Source organism: Carica papaya, chromosome 3 (assembly GCF_054855325.1).
Source record: "Carica papaya isolate Zhongbai chromosome 3, ASM5485532v1, whole genome shotgun sequence".
Lineage (NCBI taxonomy): Eukaryota > Viridiplantae > Streptophyta > Magnoliopsida > Brassicales > Caricaceae > Carica > Carica papaya.
In genome coordinates, this window is record NC_142311.1 from 23,534,898 (window position 1) to 23,551,712 (window position 16,815).

The 16,815-nt window shown below is 44.7% G+C and overlaps 1 non-coding gene and 13 pseudogenes across 1 annotated transcript; 1 reads left to right on the plus strand and 13 right to left on the minus strand.

Annotated features, from left to right (window-relative positions):
* The first annotated feature begins 478 nt into the window (after positions 1 to 478).
* On the plus strand, positions 479 to 597 carry LOC148267001 (5S ribosomal RNA; annotated as a pseudogene).
* Positions 598 to 2,252: 1,655 nt separating this feature from the next.
* LOC148267002 (5S ribosomal RNA) lies at positions 2,253 to 2,370 on the minus strand (annotated as a pseudogene).
* A 1,277-nt stretch (positions 2,371 to 3,647) lies between these two features.
* Positions 3,648 to 3,766, minus strand: LOC148267003 (5S ribosomal RNA; annotated as a pseudogene).
* An 814-nt stretch (positions 3,767 to 4,580) lies between these two features.
* LOC148267004 (5S ribosomal RNA) lies at positions 4,581 to 4,699 on the minus strand. Its single transcript, XR_015818163.1, has one exon. It is a non-coding gene; the product is annotated as a 5S ribosomal RNA (ribosomal RNA).
* A 532-nt stretch (positions 4,700 to 5,231) lies between these two features.
* Positions 5,232 to 5,350, minus strand: LOC148267005 (5S ribosomal RNA; annotated as a pseudogene).
* A 426-nt stretch (positions 5,351 to 5,776) lies between these two features.
* Positions 5,777 to 5,894, minus strand: LOC148267006 (5S ribosomal RNA; annotated as a pseudogene).
* Positions 5,895 to 10,003: 4,109 nt separating this feature from the next.
* Positions 10,004 to 10,122, minus strand: LOC148267007 (5S ribosomal RNA; annotated as a pseudogene).
* Positions 10,123 to 10,328: 206 nt separating this feature from the next.
* LOC148267008 (5S ribosomal RNA) lies at positions 10,329 to 10,447 on the minus strand (annotated as a pseudogene).
* A 742-nt stretch (positions 10,448 to 11,189) lies between these two features.
* On the minus strand, positions 11,190 to 11,308 carry LOC148267009 (5S ribosomal RNA; annotated as a pseudogene).
* A 1,019-nt stretch (positions 11,309 to 12,327) lies between these two features.
* LOC148267010 (5S ribosomal RNA) lies at positions 12,328 to 12,446 on the minus strand (annotated as a pseudogene).
* A 735-nt stretch (positions 12,447 to 13,181) lies between these two features.
* On the minus strand, positions 13,182 to 13,300 carry LOC148267011 (5S ribosomal RNA; annotated as a pseudogene).
* Positions 13,301 to 13,505: 205 nt separating this feature from the next.
* On the minus strand, positions 13,506 to 13,624 carry LOC148267012 (5S ribosomal RNA; annotated as a pseudogene).
* Positions 13,625 to 14,041: 417 nt separating this feature from the next.
* On the minus strand, positions 14,042 to 14,162 carry LOC148267013 (5S ribosomal RNA; annotated as a pseudogene).
* A 1,251-nt stretch (positions 14,163 to 15,413) lies between these two features.
* On the minus strand, positions 15,414 to 15,532 carry LOC148267014 (5S ribosomal RNA; annotated as a pseudogene).
* Positions 15,533 to 16,815: the final 1,283 nt, after the last annotated feature.

Consider the following 16,815-nt stretch of genomic DNA (forward strand, 5'->3'; position numbering starts at 1 on the left):
CTAATTTATTCGCAAATGTGAGTCACGACGCCGAGACATTTTAGTTGATATTAGAATAAGAAGGAGAGGTGCAATGTGCACGCATAAGGAAACAAATGACGGGCTGGGGGATGGAAGGAGAAAGAGTGTATGTATTTGCAGCGCGGAATGAAACAAGTGCGATCGTACCAGTGCTAATGCTTTGGATCCCATTAGAACTCCACAGTTAGGTGTGCTTTGGCAAGAGTAGTACTAGAATGGGTGACCTCCTGGGAAGTACTCGTGTTGCACCCATTTTTTTGCAGATGGGTCGATCGTCGTCACGCGCAACTGGAACTATGGTCCACTGGTTTATTCGCTAATGTGAGTCACGGCGCTGTGGCATTTTACTTGATATTAGAACGAGAATGAGAGGTGCAGTGTCCACTTAAAAGGAAACAAATGAGGGGAGGGGGAGGGAAGGAGAAGGATTGTATGTATTTGCAGCGCAAAATGAAACAGGTGTGATCATACCAGCACTAATGCACTCGATCCCATCAGAACTCCACAGTTAAGTTTGTTTGGGCGAGAGTAGTACTAGGATGGGTGATCTCCTGGGAAGTCCTCGTGTTGCACCCATTGTTTTGCAGATGGGTCGTTCGACGTTACGCGTGACTGGAATTATGGTCCGCTGGTTTATTCGCAAATGTGAGTCACGACACCGAGGCGTTTTACTTGATATTAGAACGAGAAGCAGATGTACACTGTGCATGCACAAGGAAACAAATGACGGGAGGGGGGAGGGAAGGAGAAGGAATGCATGTATTTGTAGTGCAGAATGAAACAGGTGCGATCATACCAGCACTAATGCATCGAATCCCATTAGATTAACGGCTCTCGCCCAAGTATGCTTAACTGCGGAGTTCTGATGGGATTCGGTCAATTAGTGCTGATATGATTGCATCGGTTCTAGTTTGCACAGTAAATACATATACCCCTTCTCCTTCCCGTCCCCCTCCCGTCATTTTTTTCACTGTGCACGCACCCCGCACCTCTGCTTCTAATTTTAATATCAAGGAAAATGCCCAGGCAACATGACTCGCACCCAGATGAATGGACTACCCGTCGCACCTTGTTTTTCGTTGTTCTACTATGTAAGATGCTCGTAATGACACTCTTATCATGTGATGAGCTTTAATTAAATGCATGAAAAATATTTGCCCTAGCGCCGTGACTCACGTTTGTGAATGAACTGGCGGACCGTTGTTCTTGCCTTGCATAACATTTGATGCCCCGTCTAGAAAAAGAAGTATGCAACACGAGGACTTCTCAGGTGTCACCCGTCCTAGTGCTACTCTCTCCCAAAAACACTTAAATGCAGAGTTCTAATGGGACTCGGTGGACCACGTCTCCGGTCGTGCGTAGTGTTTAACGCTTTATCCGAAAAAAGACGGATGCAACACGAGGATTCAGTGGGATTCCAAGGACACCTAATTGCAGAGTTCTTATGGAATTCAGTGCATTAATGTTGGATTGATCGCACCCGTCCCATTCCCCGCTACAAATGCATGTGCCACTTTGGCTTCCCTCCCCCCTCCGATGATTTGTATCACTATATACTACATCTACCTCTGTTTCTAGTTTAATATCAAGACAAATGCCCCGGCGCCTTAACGCACGCCTAGATGAATGAATCGCCTGCCGCACCTCTGTTTTCGTTGTTCTACTATGTAAAATACTAGTAATAACAATCTTATCACGTGATGGGCTATAATTGAATGCACGAATAATATTAAGCAAAATTCCTGGCACCGTGACTCACGTTTGCAAATGAACCAACAGACTGTCGCTCCGGTCCCATGTAACGTTTAACGCCCTGTCTGCGAAAAAAATATGTAACACGTGGACTTCCCAAGAGTTCACCCATCCGAGTACTACTCCCGCCAAAGCACCCTTAACTGTAGAGTTTTGATTGGATCTAGTGAATTAGTGTTGGTATGATCAAACCTATTCTAATTCATCCTTTAAATATATATATATCCCTTCTCCTTCCCTCCCCCCTCCCGTCATTTATTTCACTATGCACGCACACCGCACGTTTGCTTCTAGTTCTAATATCAAGCAAAATGCGCCGGTTCCTCGACTAATACCCATATAATGGATCATCCACCTCACCTCTGTTTTTGTTGTTCTATTAAACAAAATGTCCCGACGTCGTGACTCACATTTGCGAATGAACCAGTGAACCGTTGCTTCGGTCTAGCATAACGTTTAACACCCCATCTACAAAAAGAAGGGTGCAACACATGTACTTCTAGCAGGTCACCGATTCTAGCACTACTCTCGCCCAAGCACACTTAACTACAGAGTTCTGATGGGATCTAGTGAACTAGTGCTGGTATGATCGCACACGTTCTTATTTGCGCTGCAAATACATATACCCCTTCTCCTTCCCTCTCCCCTCCGATCATTTGTTTATGTGTGCACTTAACCTCTGCTTCTAGTTTTAATATCAAGCAAAATACCTCTGTGCCTTAACTGATGCCAATATGAACGGATCGCCCATCGCACCTCGTTTTTGTTATTTTACTATGTATGATACTCACAATGATACTCTTATCATGTCATGGGCTTTAATTGAATGCGCAAAAAAATATTAAGCAAAATGCCCCGGCGCGGTGACTCTCGTTTGTGAATGGACCGGCGGACCGTCATTCTGATCCTGAGTAATGTTTAACGCCCCATCTACAAAAAGAAAGGTGCAACACAAGGACTTCCTAAAAGGTCACCAACTATAGTACTACTCTAATCCAAGCACGCTTAACTGCAAAGTTCTAATGGGATCGAGTGAACTAGTGCTGGTATGATCGCACCCGTTCTAGTTTGCGCCACAAAGACATATACCTCTTTAACTTCCCTCTCCCCTCCCATCATTTATTTCACTATGCGCGCACCTCACTTTTGCTTCTAGTTCTAATATCAAGCAAAATGCCTCGGCGCCTCAACTCATGCCCATATGAATGGATCGCCCATCGCACCTCATTTTTCTTTATTCTATTATGTATGATACTCGCATTGATACTCTTATCATGTTATGGGCTTTAATTGAATGCTTAAAAAATATTAAGCAAAATGCCCCGGCGCCATGACTCTTGTTTGCAAATGAACCGATGGACCGTCGCTCCGGTCTCGCGTAACGTTTAAGGCCCCATCTGTAAAAAGAATGGTGCAACACGAGGACTTCCTAGGAGGTCAACCATCCTAGTACAATTCTCGTCCAAGCACACTTAACTGTGAAGTTCTGATGTGATATAGTGAACTGAAGCTGGTATGATCGCACCCGTTCTAGTTTGTGCCGCAAAGACATATACCCCTTCTCCTTCCCTCTCCCCTCCCATTATTTGTTTCGCTGTGTGCGCACCTCACCTCTGCTTCTAGTTCTAATATCAAGCAAAATGCCCAGCACCTCGACTCATGCCCATATGGACGAACAGTCTGCCGTACCTCATTTTTCGTTGTTATATTATGAAAGATACTGAAAATGATACTCTTATCACGTGATGAGCTTTAATTAAATGTGTAAGAAATATTAAGCAAAATGCCCAGGCACCGTGACTTACGTTTATGAATGAACAGGCAAACCGTCGCTCCAGTCCCGCGTAACGTTTAATGCCTCATCTGTAAAAAGAATGGTGCAACACGAGGACTTCCTAGTAGGTCACCAATCCTAGTACTACTCTCGCCTGAGCACACTTAACTATGAAGTTCTGATGGGATCCAGAGAACTAGTGCTGGTATGATCGCATCCTTTCTTATTTACGCCGCAAATATATATATCGCTTCTCCTTCCCTCTCCCTTCTCGTCAGTTGTTTTGCTGTATGCGAACCTCATCTCTGCTTCTAGTTCTAATATCAAGCGAAATATTCAAGCGCCTCGACTTATGCCCATATGAATGGATCACCCGTCGGACCTTTTTTTTGTGGTTCTACTATTTAAGACGCTCACAATGACATTCTCATCAAGTGATGAGCTGTAGTTGAATGCGCAAAAAATATTAAGCAAAATGCCCCAGCAGTGTGACTCACGTTTATGAATGAACCAGCGGACTGTCACTTCGGTCCCGCGTAACGTTTAGTGCCCCCACTGCAAAAAGAAGGGTGCAACACGAGAACTTCTAAGGATGTAACCCATCCTAGTACTACTCTCGCTTAAGAACGCATAATTGCAGAGTTCTATTGGGATCCGGTGAACTAGTGCTAGTATGATCACACCCTTTCTATTTTGTGCTGCAAATATATATGCCCCTTCTCCTTTCCTCTCCCTTCCCGTCATTTGTTTCGCTGTGCGGGCACCTCACCTCTGCTTCGAGTTCTAATATCAAGCGATATGCCCTAGTGCCTCGACCCATGCCCATATGAAGGGATTGCCCGCCGCACCTTATTTTTTGTTGTTCTATTATTTAAGATGCTCGCAATGACACTCCCATCAGGTGAGGGGCTTTAGTTGAATACGCAACAAATCTTAAGCAAAATGCCCCAGCACTGTGACTCACGTTTGTAAATGAACCGGCGGACCATCGCTCTGATCCTGTGTAACGTTTAATGCCCCGTCTACAAAACAAAAGGTGCAACACGAGAACTTCCCAAGTGGTAACCCATCCTAGTACTACTCTCGCCCAAGAACACTTGACTGCGGAGTTCTGATGGGATCCGGTGAATTAGTGCTGGTATGATCGCACCAGTTTCATTCCGCGCTGCAAATACATACACTTCTTCTCCTTCCCTCCCCCCTCCCGTCATTTGTTTACTTGTGCGTGCATACTGCACCTCTCATTCTCGTTCTAATATCAAGTAAAATGCCTCGGTACCATGACTCATATTTGTAAATAAACCAACGGACCATAGTTTCAGTCGTGCGTAACGTGGAACGACCCATCTGTAAAAAAATTGGGTGTAGCACGAGGACTTCCTAGTAGGTCACCCATCCTAGTACCACTCTTGCCCAAGCATACTTAACTGCGGAGTTATGATGGGATCCGGTGCATTAGTGTTGCTATGATCACACTTGTTTTATTCTGTGCTTCAAATACATACACTCATTCTCTTTCTCTCCCCCCTCCCATAATTTGTTTCTATGTGCATGCACACTGTACCTCTCCTTCTCCTTCTAATATCAAATAAAATGTCCCACCGCCGTGACTCATATTTGCGAATAAACTAGTGGATCATAGCTCCAGTCGTGCACAGTATCGAACGATCCATCTGTAAAAAAATAGGTGCAACACGAGTGTTTCCCAGGAGGTCACCCATCCTAGTACTACTCTTGCACATGCACATTTAACTGCGGAGTTCTAATGGGATCTGGTGCATTAGTGCTGTTATGATCGCACCTATTTGATTTTGCGTTGCAAATACATACACTCCTTCTCCTTCCCTCCACCCTTCTGTCATTTGTTTCCTTGTGCTTGTACACTGCACCTCTCCTTCTCATTCTAATATCAAGTAAAATGCACTGGGGCCGTGACCACATTAGTGAATAAACCAGCGGACCATAGTTCCAGTCACGCGTCTAATATCGAACGAAATGCCCCGGTACCTCAACTCATGTCTATATGAACAGAACACTCGCCGCACCTTCTTTTTTGTTGTTCTACTAAGTAAGATGCTCGTAATAATAATCTTTTCACGTGGTGGGCTATAATTGAATGCACGAATAATATTAAGCAAAATGCTCCGGCGCCGTGACTCACGTTTGCGAATTAACCAGCGACTGTTGCTCTACTCCTGCGTAACATTTAACGTCCCATCTGCAAAAAGAAGGGTGCAACATGAGAACTTCCTAGGAGATCACCCATCCTAGTACTACTCTCGCCCAAGCACGATTAACTAGGAAGTTCGATGGGATCCGATGCATTAGTGCTGGTATGATCGCACACCTTCCATTCTACGCTGCAAATACATATACCACTTCTCTTTTCCTCTCCCCTCTCATCATTTATTTTGTTGTGCGCGCACACCGCACCTCTGTTTCTAGTTCGAATATCAAGCGAAATGCCAAGGCATCTCGACTCATGCCCAGATGAATAGACTGCCTACCACAACTCTATTTTCATTATTCTACTATGTAAGATAATTGTAATGACATTTTTATCTCGTGATGGACTATAAATGAATGCATGAAAAATATTAAGCAAAATGTTCAAATGTCGCGACTCACACTGGAGGACTGTCGCTCCGGTCATGCGTAACATTAACGCCCTGTCCATAAAAAGACGGGTGGAACACGAGAACTTCCCAGGAGGTCACCCATCCTAATACTGCTTTCACCAGAGCAAGCTTAACTGCGGAGTTCGACAGGATCCGATGCATTAGTGTCGGTATGATCGCACCCCTTCCATTTCGTGCTGCAAATACATATACCCCTTCTCCTTCCCTCCCCTCTTTCGTCATTTGTTTCGTTGTGCATGCACACTACACCTCTGTTTCTAGTTTTAATATCAAGCGAAATATCCAGGCACCTCAACTCAAGCTTAGATAAATGGACTGCCTGTCGTACCTCATTTTTCATTGTTCTACTATGTAAGATGCTCATAATGACACTCTTATCATGTGGTGGACTATAAATGAATGCACAAAAAAGATTAAGCAAAATATTCTGGCGCCACGACTTATGCCGGCGGATTATGGCTCCTATTGCACATAACGTTTAACACCCATCCGTAAAAAGATGGCCGCAACACAAGGACTTCCCAAAAGATCACCCATCCTAGTACTACTCTCGCCAAAACACACTCAATAATTCGATGGGATCCGGTGCATTAGTGTTAGTATGATCGCACGCCGTACCTTGATTTTCATTGTTATACTATGTAAGATATTCGTAATGACACTCTTATCACGTGCTGAACTATAAATGAATGCACGAAAAATATTAAGCAAAATTTTCAAGCCCTGCGACTCACACCGGCAGACTGTGGCTCCGATTGCACTTAACGTTTAACACCCCTTCTTCAAAAAGACGGGTTCAACACGAGGACTTTCAAGGAGATCATCCATCCTAGAACTAATCTCGCCCAAGCACGCTTGACTACAGAGTTCTGACGGGATCCTGTGTATTAGTGTTTGTATGATCACGACTGTCTCATTCCCCACTGCAAATACATATAGCCCTTCTCCTTCCCTCCCCCCTCCCATAATTTATTTCGCTGTGCGGGCATACCGCATCTCTGCTTCTAGTTCTAAAATAGAGCGAAATGCCATGTCGCTTTGACTCACGCCCAGAAGAACGGAGGCCCGCTGCACCTCTTTTTTCGTTGTTCTACTATGTAAGACTCTCGTGATAAGACTCTTATCACGTGGTGGACTACAAATAAGTGCACGTAAAATATTATGCAAAATGTTTCAACGTCGCTACTCATGTCGGTGGACTGTGGCTCCTATCGCATGTAACGTTTGACGCCCCGTATGCAAAAAGACATGTGCAACAAGAGAACTTCTCAGGAGGTTACCCATTCTAGTACTACTCTTGCCCAAGCACGCTTAACTATGGAGTTCGATGGGATTCGGTATATTAATGCTAGTATGATTGCACCCCATTCTCCTTCCCTCCCCTGACCAGTCATTTTTTTCGCTATGCGCGCACACCGCACCTCTGTTTATAGTTCTAATATCAAGCGAAATGCCCCAACACCTCCACTCACGCCAAAAGAAAGGAACGCCTGCCGTACCTCATTTTTTTTTATTCTACTATGTAAGATACTCGTAATGACACTCTTATCACGTGGTAGATTATAAATGAATGCACGATAAAATAGTAAGCAAAATTTTTTGGCAACGCAACTCATGCTAGCGGATTGTGGCTCTGATCACATGTATCATTTTACGCCCCGTTTGCAAAAAGACAGTGCAACATGAGGACTTCTCAGGAGGTTACTGATCCTAGTACTACTCTCGTCCAAGCATGCTTAATTGCATAGTTTGATGGGATCCGGTGCATTAGTGCTGCTATGATCGCACCCCTTCCATTCCGCATTGCAAATACATATACCTCTTCTCCTTTCCTCCCCTCTCCAGTCATTTTTTTCGTTGTGCGCACACACTGCATCTCTGTTTCTAGTTCTAATATCAATCAAAATGCCTCAACGCCTCGACTTATGCCCATATTAAAGGACCGCCCACCACACCTTTTTTTTCGTTATTCTACTATATAAGATGCTCGTAATGACTCTCTTATCACGTGGTGGACTATAAATGAGTGCACAAAAAAAAATTAAGAAAAATGCCCCGGTGCGGCACTCACGCCGGCAAATAAACCAGCAGACTATGGCTCCGGTCGCGCATAACATTTGATGCCCTGTCTGCAAAAAGACGGGTGCAACACAAGCACTTCCCAACAGGTCACTCATCCTAGTACAACTCTCGCCCAAACATGCTTAACTGTAGATTATTATGGGATACGATGCATTAGTGCTAGTACGATCCCACCCGTCCTATTCCTCACTTCAAATACATATACCCCTTCTCTTGCCCTCCCCCCCCCCCCATCATTTGTTTCACTCTGTGTGGACACCGCACCTCTACTTCTAGTTGCAATATTAAACAAAATGCTCTGTTGCCTCGACTCACACTCAGATGAACGGACCGCCCCCCGCACCTCTGTTTAGCTTGTTCTATTATTTACGATGCTCGTAATGACACTCTTATCACATGGTGGACTACAAATGGATGCACAAAAAAATGAAGAAAAAGACGAGTGCAACAAAAGTACTTCCCAAGAGGTCACCCATCTTAATACTACTCTCGCCCAAGCACACTTAACTGCAGAGTTCTAATGGGTCCTGTGAATTAGTGTTGGCATGACCAGAGCTGTTTCATTCCGCACTGCAAATACATACACTCCTTCTCCTTCCCTCCCCCCTCCTGTCATTTATTTCCTTATGCGTGCACACTGCACCTCTGCTTCTCTTTCTAATATCAAGTAAAATATGTCGGTGCCTTGACTCACATTTATGAATAAATCAGCGGACCATAGCTTCAGTCGCGTGTAACATCGAACGCCCCATCTGAAAAAACTAGGATCAACACGAGGACTTCCTAGGAGTTCACCACTCCTAGTACTACACTCTCCCAAGCACATTTAACTGTTAAGTTCTGATGGGATCCGGTGAATTAGTAATGGTATAATGGCACCTGTTTCATTCTGCGCTGCAAATACATACACTCCTTCTCCTTCCCTCCCCCCTCCCGTCATTTGTTTTCTTGTGCTTGCACACTGCACCTCTCATTCTCCTTCTAATATCAAGTAAAATAACCCGACGCTATGACTCACATTTGCGAATAAACCTGCAGACAATAGTTCTAGTCGCGTGTAACGTCGAACAACCAATCTACAAAAAAATTGGTGCAACAAGAGGACTTCCCAGGAGGTCACCCATCCTAGTACTACTCTCGCCCAAGCACACAAAACTGCGAAGTACTGATGGGATCTGGTGCATTAGTGTTGGTATGATCGCAACTATTTTATTCTGCGCTGCAAATATATACACTCCTTCTCTTTCCCTCCCCCTTCCCGTCATTTGTTTCCTTGTGCGTGCAAACTGCACCTCTCCTTCTTATTCTAATATCAATTAAAATTCCTCGGCGTGGTGACTCACATTTGCGAATAAAACCAGCGGACTATAGTTTAAGTTGCGCGTAACGTCGAACGCCCCATCTAAAAAAAATAGGAGCAATTCAAGGACTTCCCAAGAGGTCACCACTCCTAGAACTACACTTGCCCAAGCACATTTAACTGCAGAGTTCTAATGGGCTCCGGTGAATTAGTGATGGTATAATGGGACCTGTTTCATTTTGCGCTGCAAATACATACACTCCTTCTCCTTCCCTCCCCCCTCGTCATTTGTTTTCTTGTGCTTGCGCACTGCACCTCTCCTTCTCCTTCTAATATCAAGTAAAATGACCCGGCGCCGTGACTCACATTTGCGAATAAACCAGCAGACAATAGTTCTAGTCGCGCGTAACGTCGAACGACCCATCTACAAAAAAATTGGTGCAACACGAGAACTTCCCAAGAGGTCACCCATCCTAGTACTACTCTCCCCCAAGCAAACTTAACTTCAGAGTTCTGATGGGATCCGGTGCATTAGTACTGCTATGATCGCACCTATTTCATTATGCACTATAGATATATACACTCCTTCTCTTTCCCTCCCCCCTCCCGTCATTTGTTTCCTTGTGCGTGCACACTGCACCTCTCCTTCTCGTTTTAATCTCAAGTAAAATGCGTCAACACCGTGACTCACATTTGCGAATAAACTAGCAAACCATAGTTCTAGTCGTGCGTAACGTCGAACGACCCATCTGCAAAAAAATTGGTGCAACACGAGTACTTCCTAGGAGGTCACCCATCTTACTACTACTCTCGCCCAAGCACACATAACTGCAAAGTTCTGATGAGATCCGGTGCATTAGTGCTGGTATGATCGCACCTGTTTTATTCCGTGCTACAAATACATACACACCTTTTCCTCCCCTCCACCCTCCCGTTATTTGTTTCCTTGTGCGTGCACACTGTACCTCTTCTTCTCGTTCTAATATCAAGTAAAATGTCTCGGTATCGTGACTCATATTTGTTAATAAACCAACAGACATAGTTCCAGTCGCTCGTAACATCGAACGACCCATTTGTAAAAAAATAAGTGCAACACAAGGACTTCCCACGAGGTCACCCATCCTAGTACTACTCTCGCCCAAGCACACTAAACTGCAGAGTACTAATGGGATCCGGTTCATTAATGATGGAATACTGGCACCTGTTTCATTTTGCGCTCCAAATACATACACTCCTTCTCCTTCCCTCCTCCCTCCCATCTTTTGTTTCCTTGTACGTGCACACTGCACCTCTCCTTCTCGTTCTAATATCAAGTAAAATGCCTCGACGTCGTTACTCACATTTGTGAATAAACCAGCGAACCATAGTTTCAGTCGTGCGTAACGTCGAACGACCCATCTCAACTCATGCCCATATGAACGGATCGCCCGCCACCTCTCATTTTTTGTTATTCTACTATTTAAGATGCTCGCAATGACACTCTCATCACGTGATGGTCTTTAATTGAATGCTGGAAAAATATTAAGAAAAATGCTCCGGTGCCATGACTCAAATTTGCAAATGAACCGGCATACCATCGCTCCGGTCCAGTTGAATGTTTCATGCCCCATCTACAAAAAGAAGGGTGCAACGCGAGAACTTCCCAAGAGATCACCCATCCTAGTACTACTCTTGCCCAAGCACACTTAACTGTGGAGTTCTAATGGGATCTGGTGCATTAGTGCTAGTATGATTGTACCTTTTTTATTCGGCACTGTAAATACATACACTCCTTCTCCTTTCCTCCCACCTCCTGTCATTTGTTTCCTTGTGCGTGCAAACTGCACATCTCCTTCTCGTTCTAATATCAATTAAAATGCCCCGACGCCGTGACTAACATTTGCGTATAAACCAACGGACCATAGTTCCATTTGTGCGTAACGTCGAATGACCCATCTGAGTACTACTATCGCCCAAGCACACTTAACTGCGGAGTTTTGATGGGATCTGGTGCATTAGTGCTGGTATGAACGCACATGTTTCATTCTGCGTAACAAATAGATAAACACTTTCTCCTTCCCACCCCCCTCCTGTCATTTGTTTCCTTGTGCGTGCACACTACACCTCTGTTTCTGGTTCTAATATCAAGTAAAATGTCCCGGCACCGTGACTCATATTTGTGAATAAACTAGCGAGCCATAGTTTTAGTCGCGCGTAACGTCGAACGACCAATCTGCAAAAAAATAGGTGCAACATGAGGACTTCCCAAAAGGTCACCACTCCTAGTACTACAATTGCCCAAGCACATTTAACTGCGGAGTTGTGATGGGATCCGATTCATTAGTGATAGTATACTGGCACCTGTTTCATTCTGCGCTCCAAATACATACACTCCTTCTCTTTCCCTCCCCCCTCTCGTCTTTTGTTTCCTTGTGCGTGCACACTGCACCTCTCATTCTCATTCTAATATCAAGTAAAATGCCTCGATGTCGTGACTCACATTTACGAATAAACCAGCGACCATAGTTCCAATCGTGCGTAACGCCAATCGACCCATCTCGACTCATGCCCATATGAACGGATCGCTCGCCACCTCTCATTTTTTGTTGTTCTACTATTTAAGATGCTCACAATGACACTCTCATCACATGATGGGCTTTAATTGAATGCTGAAAAAATATTAAGAAAAATGCTCTGGTTCTGTGACTCATGTTAGCAAATGAACTGGCGGACCATCGCTCCGGTCCAGTTGAATGTTTGACGCCCCGTCTGTAAAAAGAAGGGTGCAACACGAGGACTTCCCTAGAGGTCACCACTCCTAGTACTACATTCGCCTAAGCATATTTAACTGCGGAGTTCTAATGGGATCTGGTGCATTAGTGCTGGTATGATCGCACCTCTTTCATTCTGCGCTACAAATACATACACTCCTTCTCCTTCCCTCCCCCCTCCCGTCATTTGTTTCCTTGTGCGTGCACACTACACATCTCCTTCTCGTTATAATATCAAGTAAAATGCCCCGGTGTCGTGACTCAAATTTGCGAATAAACCAACGGACTATAGTTCCACTCATGCATAACGTCGAACGACCCATCTCAACTCATGCCCATATGAACGGATCGACCGCCGCCTCTTTTTTTGTTGTTTTACTATTTAAGATGCTCGCAATGACACTCTCATCACGTGATGGGCTTTAATTGAATGCTGGAAAAATATTAAGAAAAATGCTCCGGTGCCGTGACTCACGTTTGCAAGTGAACCAGCGGACCATCGCTCCGGTCCAGTTGAATGTTTGACACCCGGTCTGCAAAAAAAAGAGTGCAACACGAGGACTTCCCTAGAGGTCACCACTTCTAGTACTACACTCACCCAAGCTCATTTAACTGCGGAGTTCTTTTGGGATCCTGTGAATTAGTGATAGTATTATGGCACCTGTTTTATTCTGCACTGCAAATACATATACTCTTTCTCCTTCTCTCTCCCCACCCGTCATTTGTTTCCTTGTGCGTGCATATTGCACATCTCCTTCTAATATCAAGTAAAATGCCTTGGCGCCGTGACTCACATTTGCTAATAAACCAGTGGACCATAGTTCCAGTTGTGCGTAACGTCGAATAACCCATCTGCAAAAAAATGGGTGCAACACGAGTACTTCCGAGGAGGTCACCCATCCTAATACTACTCTCGCCCAAGCACACTTAAATGCAGAGTTCTGATGGAATCTGGTGTATTAGTGCTAGTATGATCGCACCTATTTCATTCCGCGCTGCAAATACATACACTCCTTCACATTCCTTCCCCCCTCCCGTCATTTATTTCCTTGTGCGTGCACACTGCACCTCTCATTCTCCTTCTAATATCAAGTAAAATGCCCCGACGCCGTGACTCACATTTGCGAATAAACTAGCGGAGCATAGTTCCAGCCGCGCATAACGTCGAATGCCCCATCTAAAAAAAATAGGTGCAACACAAGGACTTACCAGGAGGTCACCCATCATCATACTACTCTCGCCCAAGAACACTTAACTGCAGAGTTCTGATAGGATTCGGTGCATTAGTGCTGGTATTATCGCACATGTTTCATTCCGCTATGCAAATATATACACTCCTTCACCTTCCCTCCCCCCTCCCGTCATTTGTTTCCTTGTGCGTGCACACTGTACCTCTCTTTCTCGCTCTAATATCAAGTAAAATGCTCTGGCACCGTGACTCACATTTACGAATAAACCAGCAGACCAAAGTTTCAATCGCGCGTAATGTCGAACGACCCATCTCGACTCATGCCCATAGGAACTGATCGCCCGCCGCCTCTTGTTTTTTGTTGTTCTACTATTTAAGATGCTCGCAATTACAATTTCGTCATGTGATGGGCGTTAATTGAATGCTAAAAAAATATTAAGAAAATGCTCTGGTGCCGTGACTCACGTTTGCAAATGAACTGACGGACCATCGCTGCGGTCTAGTTGAATGTTTAACGCCCCGTCTGCAAAAAGAATGGTCCAACACGAGAACTTCCCATGAGATCACCCATCCTAGTACTACTCTCACCCAAAAGCATGCTTAACTACAGAGTTCAGATGGGATCCGGTGAACTAGTGCTGGTATGATCGCACCCGTTCTAGTTTGCACCATAAGTACATATACCCCTTCTCATTCCCTCTCCCCTCCCGTCATTTGTTTCGTTGTGCGCATACCTCACCTCTGTATCTAATTCTAATATCAAGCGAAATACCCCGGTGCCTCAACCTGTGCCCATATGAACGGATAGCGCCGCACCTCGTTTTTTGTTCTTCTACTATGTAATATGCTCGCAAACACTCTTATCACGTGATGGGCTTTAATTGAATACGTGAAATATATTAAACAAAATGCCCCGGTGCCGTGACTCACGTTTGTGAATGAACAGGTGGACCGTCGCTCCGGTCCCGTATAACGTTTAACGCCCAATCTGAAAAAAGAAGGATGCAACACGAGAGCCGAGAGCTTCCCAGGAGGTAACCCATCCTAGTACTACTTTCGCCCAAGCACACATAACTGTAGAGTTCTGATGGGATTCGATGAACTAATGCTGGTGTGATCGCACCCTTTTTTGTTTGTGCCACAAATACATATGCCCCTTCTCCTTCCCTCTCCCCTCCCATCATTTGATTCGTTGTGCGCGCACCTCACTTCTTTTTCTAGTTCTAATGTTAAGCAAAATGCCCAGGCACTTCGACTAATGCCTATATGAACGGATCGCTTACCACACCTTGTCTTTTGTTGTTATATTATGTAAGGTACTCGCAATGACACTTTTATCACGTGATTCGTTTTAATTGAATGTGCAAAAAATATTAAGTAAAATGCCCCGGCGGATCATCGCTTCAGTCTCGCGTAACATTTAACGCCCCATCTATAGAAAGAAGGGTGCAACACGAGAACTTCCTAGAAGGTCACGCATCCTAGTACTACTATTGCCCAAGAACGTTTGACTGCGGAGTTCTGATAGGATCTGGTGAACTAGTGCTAGTATGATCACAATCGTTTTGGTTTGCGCCGCAAACCAATATGCCCCTTCCCCTTCCCTCTCCCTTCCCATCATTTATTTCGCTATGGGTGCAACTCACCTCTGCTTCTAGTTCTAATATCGAGCGAAATGCCCTAGTGCCTCGACTCATATCTATATGAAACACCCGCCGCATCTCTTTTTTCATTGTTCTACTATGTAAGATGCTCGCAATGACACTCTCAATACGTGATGGGCTTTAATTGAATGCACAAAAAATATTAAGCGAAATTTTTCAGCGCTATGACTCATGTTTGTGAATGAACCGTCGGACCATCGCTCTGGTTCCGCGCAACATTTAATGCCCCATCTACAAAAATAAAGGTGCAACACGAGTACTTTCCAAAAGGTCACCCATCCTAGTACTACTCTCGCCCAAGCACGCTTGACTGCGGAGTTCTGATGGGATCCGGTGAACTAGTGCTGGTATGATCGCACCCCTTGTAATTTGTGCCGCAAAAACTTATACCACTTCTCCTTCCCTCTCCTTTCCCGTCATTTGTTTCGCTGTGCGCGCAACTCACCTCTGCTTCTAGTTCTAATATCGAGCGAAATGCCCTGGCACCTCGACTTATGCCCATATGAACGGATCCCCCGCTGCACCTCATTTTTCGTTATTCTACTATTTAAGATGCTCGCAATGACACTCTCATCACGTGATGGGCTTTAATTGAATGCACGAAAAGTATTAAGAAAAATGCCCCGGCACTGTGACTCACATTTTCGAATGAACAGGCGGACCGTTGCTCTAGTCCCGCGTGACATTTAGTGCCCCGTCTGCAAAAAAAAGGGTGGAACACGAGTGCTTCCCAAGAGGTCACCCATCGTACAACTGCTCTCGTCCAAGCATGCTTAACTACAGAGTTCTGATGGATCCCGTGAACTAGTGCTGGTACGATCGCACCCTTTCTAATTTGCGCCGCAAAGACATATATCCCTTCTCCTTCCCTCTCCCTTCCCCTCTTTTGTTTCACTGTGTGCGCAACACACCTCTGCTTCTAGCTTTAATATCGATCGAAATGCCCCGGCACCTCGACTCATATCTATATGAATAGAACACCTGCCACACCTCCTTTTTTGTTGTTCTACTATGTAAAATGCTTGTAATAATAATCTTATCACGTGGTGGACTATAATTGAATGCACGAATAATATTAAGCAAAATGCTCCGGCGCCATGACTCACGTTTGCGAATTAACCGGCGATTGTCGCTCTAGTCTCGCATAACATTTAACGCCCCACCTGGAAAAAGAAGGGTGCAACATTAGAACTTCCTAGGAGATCACCCATCCTAGTACTATTCTCGCCCAAACACGATTAACTATAAAGTTTGATGTGATCCGATGCATTAGTGCTGGTATGACCACACCCTTTCCATTTCACGCTGCAAATACATATACCACTTCTCCTTCCCTCTCCTATCTCATCATTTATTTTGTTGTGCGCGCACACCGCACCTCTGTTTCTAGTTCTAATTTCAAGCGAAATGCCAAGGCATCTCAAATCTATTTTCATTGTTCTACTATGTAAGATAATCATAATGACATTCTTATCTCGTGATGGACTATAAATGAATGCATGAAAAATCAGGCGCCACGACTCATGCCGGCGGACTATGGCTTCTATTGCTCATAATGTTTAACACCCCATCCGTAAAAAGACGGGCGCAACATAAAGACTTCCCAAAAGATCACCCATCCTAGTACTACTCTCGCCAAGCATG